Source organism: Callospermophilus lateralis, chromosome 11 (genome assembly GCF_048772815.1).
Source record: "Callospermophilus lateralis isolate mCalLat2 chromosome 11, mCalLat2.hap1, whole genome shotgun sequence".
In the NCBI taxonomy this organism is placed as follows: Eukaryota; Metazoa; Chordata; class Mammalia; order Rodentia; family Sciuridae; genus Callospermophilus; species Callospermophilus lateralis.
In genome coordinates, this window is record NC_135315.1 from 87,908,716 (window position 1) to 87,918,133 (window position 9,418).

A 9,418-nucleotide genomic window follows, 5' to 3' on the forward strand; every position below is an offset into this window, starting at 1 on the left:
CATATAACTTGGAGTTTAATGCTGTTAGACCATGTTTGTGCATGCATCTTCACTTCCTCCACACTATAATCTCCTTCATCAACTCGGGGATATTTACTTCCCCATTTTTGTATGATGACCTTTCACATAAAGAACTGAAGTCTGTATGCACTTCATGGTTTCATGTGCTAATGATATTTGAAATTCCTACCCACAGTGTTGTTATGAGGATTAAATAATAAGGTGTTTGAAAGAGTACCTGCATAAATTAGACAACTATTCGGTTGTCTTCTTCACCTTTTGTGTCAAATATGGTTTCTCCACTGTGCTGGGACCATAGATGTGAGTTCAGTATGCTCCCCCCACACAAACATCCCAGATTGAGTTCTCTACCCAGCCACTCAGCCCAGAAACCTGAGCTCCAACCCTGACTTCTTCTGCTTCCTCACCTTCCATACCTGATCACTCACCAATGGCTGCCATTTTACAATTTACCTTTACATTTTTTCTGTTCCAAACCACCTTTAGTGCCATTATCCTAATTCAAGCCTGGTTTACTGCCACCTCCTGTACTATGGCTACAACTTGTACTATAAATTACAGCTCAGAAATCATTCAGTGACTTTAGGAGGCGTATGCTCTCCTGAAACATCCCCTGAGGCCCACTGAGATCTTTAACCTACACTCCCAACTCAGTTGACACCACTCCCTGTCTCACAGTTTATAATTCAATGAAAACATCACACACACACACACACACACACACACACACACACACACACACAAACAGAGTCACACTTCCCTCCCTGCTCTTACTCATGTGCCCCTCGCTTCCTGGAATATTTATCGCCCGGAGGATCTTCTCAGTCACCCATCTGGTAAGTCCTCTGTAGAAACTTCCCCAGAGACTCCCCCATAATGAAGATAATGTGGCCTCCAGACCCAGCAAGCTCAGTGTGCCTCTCTCCACCCTCAGCCCCATTATCTCATCCGTACTCACCAGGGTAGGGCCACATTGGCCCTCATTTAGATTCTTGAACCAGACAAACTTATTCCTGCCCAGGGCCTTCAGGACAAGCTACTCCCTTTCCCAGATCTTCTGCACCTTTTCCCTTTGTCTATCCCTTACCAGCCATCAGACCTCAGATGAAATACGTTCCTCAGATAGGCTTTCGTGCCCCCAGCCTCACTTAATTCCTCCTAATCTCCCTCATAGCACCAGCTGTGTTCACTGATAGAAATGATCACCATTCTTAATTATATGTTTATTTGCTTCATCCCTCTCCACCCCCATTATACTTTAAGCTTATGTAACCAAAATCAGACTGAGTTGTTTTCAATATTGAAGGAATGGAAAAGTGAATAAGTGAGTGAATTAATTTCACTTCTCTTATTATTTTTAATTATCTGTAGGAGCATTTTCCCCTACTAGAATGTGAAGCATTCTAGTGTGTCACATAGCAATGTGTCACATAACAATGCATTTTTTTAAAGAGGGCTGGGGCTGGGGCTCAGCAGTAACACACTTGCCTGGCATGTGTGAGGCACTGGGTTCGATTCTCAGCACCATATATAAATAAATAAAAATAAATAAAGGTCTATCAACAACTAAAAAATATGTTTTTAAAAAAAGGCCCAATCGGGGCTTGGATGTTGCTCAACCGGTAAGCACTCGCCTGGCATGTGCAGGGCACTGGGTTCGAGCCTCAGCACCACATAAAATAAAGATGTTGTGTCCACCAAAAACTGAGAAATAAATATTAAAAAAATTCTCTCTCTCTCTCTCTCTCTCTCTCTCTCTCTCTCTCTTTCCTCTCTCTCTCTTTCTCCCTCTCTCTCTCTCTCTTAAAAAAAGGCCCTATCAATGTGTGTTGATTAATTGATCAAAGGTTGTTCAATTATGACCCCTTTAATAAAAAAAAATGTAAAAATAGTACAGTGTTTATCATTTTAAGTGACTTCGTTCCATATTTTTGAAATTGGCCTTTATAAATAATAGTTTAATTCAAACTTTTAAAAGAGATAAAGGCATGCATATTTCTGGGAACACCATCTCAATATTTTTGGGGAATTTCAAATCTCTACATCACATAAATATTTTCTGAAAGCATTTAGTCTATTCATCTGCTTCTGAAAGAACTTTATGGACATCACTTTAGGTGGATATCCATTCTAGAGCCTTAAAATAGTCTCTGCTAAATTTCTTGCACTGAAGAAAAATCCTCCACGTGTCTCTTCTCAATTCTACTAGTGTCATAATGTGATAAGTTATTTATGGTACATTTTCAACTTTATTACTATACTCAAAACTGTTTATAATATCTTTTGAAGCACCAAGATGGCATACTTAAATCTGATACTATTCCAGGGGTGAACCTGGACCAGAGGCCACAGACTGGGGTGAGGAGGAGGTCTCCCTAGAGCTTTTAACTTTGAAAAAGTAAGAAAAAATAATGTGAACTCTATCAACAAGAGATTCTTTAAGCAGTACACACAATTAGAACCTGAATATGCAAACAAAATAAAACGTTGGCATGATGAAATGAAGAGGCTTGTCTAGTTTAGTGTCTTTCAGCAGCTGGAGTTATAGCCCCATTCCCCCCCCCCCCATCTGCAGCTGGAATTGCAATCTGCTTTCCAGTGAAGCATCTGATTAATTCCTGGTCTCCTTCTGCCCTCACATGAAGATTATTACTTCCACGATTATTCTCCTCAGCCTCCATTTGGGAAAATATCTAACAGTTGCCTGAACTCTTGAACATTTCATTGCCTTTGAAAAACCCCCACTCCACTCTGCAAACCCCTTGTTTTATTTATTCGTGGTAACACATCTTTTAAAAATATTTTTCAGTACATATTTTCAGTTCAAAGGGCTCAAGAGCAAAGAGTTTTATGCTTTCTTCTCTTCTTTTAGACCTCGCTCTTCAACTGAAAATAGAATCATTTTGAAACCAACAATATGTGCGATTTCAGAATTACTATCTCCAGCATAGGTAGCTCCCATTTCTAATTTTCTCTAAACATTCATCTCAATAATTGAAATCAGTATTTCCCAAGAAAGGTGATGGTACTGGGTAATGTTAGCAGATCTATACACAAATTTTCTAAAATACTAAAGTTGTGATGGTCAACATTATCAACTATTTAATGTTTTTGTATCATTCTTAAGTAAAAAAAAATTCAATCTATCTAAGAGTAGGGTTTGTCTTGCATGTATAAAACCAAAATTATTTTTTGAAGGTAATCAGGGAACTGGATTTATTACAATATAATTGTCATTTTGGTTCACAATACTGTTCAATTATATCTACAATTATACAAACATTAATGATAAAAATCTGTTTATGTTGACATTTAAAATATTTATACATTATATAAATTAGTAAATCAAACCAAACACCATGGGGCTGATGTGGGAATACAGTTCATAGCAGAGCACTTGCCTAGCATGCACAAGGCTCTGGGTTCAATCCCTAACACTGCAAGAAAAGAGGAAAAGAGAAAAAAAAACATAAGCCCCTTAAGAGAAAAACTGATGAACTACATAGAATGAACAATTCACAAAAAAACTTCAGAATATACTCAAAATCATTATGTGCAAGGATATTCTCCAGAGTACTGATTATAACAATGAGAAGTGGAAATGATTTAAATAAAAAATTGAAATGTGAGAACTGGCTAAAATATAGATCAGAATATTATATGACCTTTTCAAATCATGTTCAGGAAAAAGTACCAATAATATGGAAACGGGATTCTGATATGTGAAAAAACAGAATAGCAATACTTAAAAATGTGGGCTTGGGATGTGGCTCAAGTGGTAGCATGCTCGCCTTGCATGTGTGCAGCCCGGGTTTGATCCTCAGCACCACATACAAACAAAGATGTTATGTCCACCGAAAACTAAAAATTAATATTAAAAATTCTCTCTTTAAATAAAACTTAAAAATGTGTAATTATATACCGTGATATCACAATTTTGTCACAAATTAACCTAAAATACAAATTTTTAGAGACAGAAAACAAGGAATAATTAACATTTTTCTCCATCATGAGAGTTTAGTCATCATATACAGAATTCAGCTGATCCAGTTCACTATACCCACAAAAGTTCATGGGCAATAATTTCATCTATAAAATATCATTTTATCCATAAATGCATTTTAAACACAAGCTGAATTCGGGCTGTTAATTTAAATGTAGTTTGTCTCTGCCTCACTTTCTTTCTCCCTTATCTTGCCTTTGATGCTCATTCCTTTTCCTATACCTCCCAAGGCAGTCGGGGAAAAGTGGTTGGTCCAGGATTTGATAGAGGAAAGACAAATAAATACTATATTTATAAGATAAAAATGTAGTTTGTATATCAAAAACAAAGACTTGACTGAAGTGTATCTAAGTGTCGTCTGAACTGGGTGCTAAAATTGTAGGTGATGTTTTATTTAATTCTTCATACTTTTCCATATTTTTTAAGTTTACTGCATCTAATATGTATCATTTTTCAAGTCAGGAAAAATATACGTTAAGACTATTATAACAAGCACAGACATTCTGAGGAGTATTAATTCAATGATTCTAAATAAGATAAAGAAAAATTAGTCTTAAGCATCATATGTCTATGTAAATTATATCTCATCAGCTGAACAGTTGGTATTATGTTAATAAAACATCAACTAATTTTTCTATTGTATATTATTTTCCTGTGGCTGCTATAACAAATTATTTTTTAAAAATTGGTGGCTTAAAACAACATTTATTTATTCTCTCACATTTCTGGAAGTCAGAAGTCTAAAATCAGAGTCAGGGACCAACATCAAGTGTCACACTCCCTCCAGAAGCTCTTGGGGAGCGCACACTTCCATCTCTTCCTGCTTCTTGGGACTGTGGGCATCCCTTGGCTTGTGTCCATATCACTCTCATCTATGTCTCCTCCTCTCCTGCCTCAAGTCTCTCTAGGCCTCCTTCTCATGAGAATTCGTCTGACTGCATGCAAGGCTATCCAAAAAACCCAGGGTGATTGCCCCATCTCAATATCTTAAATCAATTATATCTTCAAAATCCTTTTTTTTTTTTTTTTGCCACATATTATGTGACATTCATAGGTTCCAGAGATGAGAACGTAAATGTCTTCTGGAAGGATGCTATCTCTGTCCTTCAACATTCATATCAACATAGCATGTCTGAGTCCCTGGGTTCTATCCCCAGTACCACAAAAATAAATAAGTAAATACATTTCATATTGAGAGATGAATGTATAATCAAAACATAATATGCATTTTCAAGGGAATATTATTCAGCCTTAAAAAGAAAATTCTTACACACACATGCTACAAACATGGTTGGACCTTCAAGATTTCTCTTATACTAAGAGAAGTAAACCAGCAACATAAAGGACAAATGATGTATGGTTTCACTTATATGAGGTGCCTAGTGTAGTCCCACTCACAGAGATGGACATAAAATGGCAGTTGCCAAGGTTTGGGGGATGGGAAGGACTGGGGAGTTAGGGTCCAATAGGTTCAGATTTTCTATTTGGGAATGAGAAAATTTCAAGAAATGGTTGGTGGTGATGGTTGTAGAACAATGTGAATGTACTTAATACTACAGAACTGTACACTTAAAAATATCTTAAATAGTAAACAATTAATCATGTATTTTTATCATAATAAAAGACTGTACCTAGTTTCCATATACCCTTTAACTAGCTACCCCCAACTTTAGCATTTTACATAAACATGGTTCCATTATCAAAGTGAAGAAAGGAACATTGGCACAAAACTAATAAACTACTATAGATTTTATTCAGTTCCTAACAGTTTCACTAATATTCTTTTTTTCTGTTCCAAGATTTGACAAATAAAACATTCTCATAACAAAAGAAGGTAAATACTCTATAGAACAATTTTTGGTTTAGCTTCTTTAAAGTACAACCACTAAAATTATATTTTAAAGACCTTCAAACTTACTGAAAAGAGGTTCAGGAATTTATGGGATGCATAAAGCAAGTACATCTTGTTTTATACAATATATTCATGGTTGATAACTGAAGCAGACTGCTTGTTCAGAGGACAGAATTGGTTAAAATAGATTCTGACCAGATTAAAGCCCCAAACAAAACTGGATTAACAAAATACTTAGATCCCTATAATGAAGAAGTCTGTAGGCAGGGAGACCAGGAAACCAGAGATAATATGGAAACTCCATGGTTCAGGATGTTCAACTTCTTCTACCTTGTTCTGCATGCATGGTTTCCAAAAAAGAATGGTCCATGACAGCTATTGGAGCTCCAGCCATTACATTCACATTCCAGGAAATAAAATGAAAAAAAAGAGAGAGAAGAAAGACTTTTCCCCTCCCATTCAGAACACTATCTAAAAGTTACACTTTCACTTACATGAACTGAATCATGTGGCCACATCTAACCATAAGGGAAGCTAGGGATTGTAATGTGTATTCTGGTATGACATGAGTCCTGCAAACAAACACAAAAAAGTTGGAGTTGAATTACTAAAGAATATAAATATGGAGAATGGATATTGGAGGGCAAGTCTCTGCACTGTGAGCATCTGGACTAACAGAGTCAAGAGAAAACAAAGAACAAACAAATTGTTCTCTGCTTTGATTATAAATAAATCTGTGTTTTCATCATAGAGATGTTAAGCCAAAAAATTATATTGCCCCTCATCTGGTGGGCAGGGTTTTTCCTGGTGCTTTTATGAACTGCAAAATTGGAATCAGTGCACCTCTATCTACAAGAAGTGGATCAGTTAATTTATAAAGTATTTATTAAGCACCTACAGTGTAACTAGGCACATATCCAGTGCTCTGGGTAATTAAAAAAATAATCTTTTTTAGAAAATAAAATAGAACAGTCCTTACATTTGGAGATGTATAGTTCTCATAAAGAAGTTCAGATTTCCAAATGAGGAATGATAAATATGATGATGGTAAACTGAGGATTTGCCCTAGTCCTTTTCAAAGGATGTGAATTTGTGAGGATTTAATAGCAAGATTCCCATACAATAGATCAGATACTTCACCTGATCAGTCTTTGATAACTCTCATCCCTCTCTCGGGCCCCCTGCAGAGAAAAAGTCCAGTTTACATCCCACCTGAGACCTTTACTTCAGAAACCTTTCCTCCAACTACCTGCTTCCTATCTGCCCTCACCATCTCATCCCTTTGCACCACTCAGTTCTGGGAAGAGAGAAAAAAATAATCTCTCTTCACCCAAAATGGGGACTGGTCTGATTTGAAGAAATCAGATTTCCAGTTGGGTGTGGTAGCACATACCTATAATCCCAGTGACCTGGGAAGCTGAGTCAGGAGAATCCCAAGTTCTAAGCCAGTCTCAGTAACTTAGACCTTTAACTGCTTAGCAAGACCCTGTCTCAAAAAAGTAGAAAAAAGGGATGGGGATGTGGATCAGTGGTTAAGCACCCCTGGGTTCAATCCCAGGTACCAAAAAAGAAAGAAAGAAAGAAAAGAGATTTCCTAAAACAATTTGAACTCCTCAAGAAAATAAAAACACAAAAGTACCATTAAATGTGTTTTAACTATTAAAAGAGGGAGGCGGATGTTCATTCTCTTTATCTGTATGAAGAATTTCCCTTCCTGACATGGAGTCATGTTCCCTTTTCTCAAGAGGGAATAAAATGTTCTCTGTAAAAGCACAACCTTTTCTTTCCCGGTGCTCTGGACTCTTGCCAGCATAACAGAAACAGCCAAATAAAGGGCTGTGATAAGTTCCACAGGTGCCAGGAGAATGCTATCAGAGGAAATCATCTTCCTCCCTGTGACAAGATGTGGATCCTCAGTGTACGCACACAAAAATTGGTGCCCCCAAGGAGTAGAAATTCATCAAATACTCAGTGGGGAACTGTGCACAAAACAGCAATGGAAACCAGTGGGAACACAGTTTTATTAACTCCAAAAAGTTGTACTAATTCTTAGGAATAGTACCCAGATTGATATGCCTGGAGACAAAGGACCTATAGTGATAAATAGGATAAAATGTGCAATAAAAACTGCCTCTTCACTAAGACTCGAAAATTGAATTTAGGAACTGTTTCAGTCTATAAAATACAGTCTCTATATTACCTACAACAGAATATCATTTTATAACAAGGACACAAATTTTATACACACTACAATTTGAATGTATAAAACACTTAGAAATGCAAACCCTTGATTTTGACTATCACTTAATATGTCTTTATTGTCTGCTGGGTGGCAGGAAAGAAACATAAATGTACAATCTGGTTGAGTTGGTACCTAGTTTTCCCAAGAAAGAAAGTTCAATCTCGGTTTTCTCAGGCTTTTAGCCCTTTGCTGTCATTCAAGATGCACCCAATGATGAGACAAAGGGCATGCCTGGAGTTACCAGGCAGCACTGTGCCCAGGTGCCTAGGGCTGCTGTACTGCAGCGCATCTGAGCTTTGGGGCAACACCTTTCATCCTGCAGCTGGTGAATGTGGCTACATTTGTGGTAACTAGGACTCAAGGTCTGTTTTGTTTTGTTTTTCAACTTAAGAACTGCTCAGTTTCCAATGGAAATTTTCATACTATGACCTAGAAATTCATCGATAGACACTCTGGCTTGGGTTTGCTAAGTCATTTTCCAATCAAACAAAAATTTCAATCTGGGAACTCTCCCATCTAAAGTGAATATACATATTTTGATAATAGTTCATCCATTTCTCAGCTCCCATAAATATCTGCTGCCTAGAATTTATTCAAGGAACAAAGCAATGCTTATTGAACTTTTCTATTCCAATTGATGAATAATTCATTCATTAGAGAATCAAGCAATGATCATAGAAAGAAATACAGAATATCAGAGTTGGGAGGAATTAATCTCTATTTTAAAGGAGTTAAGAAACTAAGACTGGGTTAAATTGAGTGACCCATTCAAGGCCACTAGTTAGTTATTGGCAAAATTGGAATTAAAATCTGAAACTCTGGCCTCTTAATTACTCCATGAAAGTTGAAAAGGTTCTTTTTTTTAATGTATCTGAATTGTTATTCATTTGCTACAAACTATATTAGAGTCTTTTTACTCAGAAATAATGGAGTGTTAGTGGAGTATTTTTACTTAGAAATAATCAAACTGTTGATGTTCATATCATTATCCCCCTTCTTAAAAAGCCAAATTGGGATATATATTGCCTTCCTTAGTACGAATTGATTGAAATCTTAACTTTCACTCAAATACCTATTTTAAAACCTGAACAATTCTGAGTCTGTGTGAGACTAGCTGGGATTTTCTCCTGGGTCTAAGTCTTATGTCTTTGGAATGCTTTATTTTAAACAAGAGTCTGTTGGGGTTTATTGCTTATTTGTGGTACTGGGGATGGAACCCAGGCAAGTACTCTACCTCTGAGCTGCATCTCCAGCCCTTTTTAAATTTTATTTTAAGACAGGGTCAAGTTAAGTTGCCCAG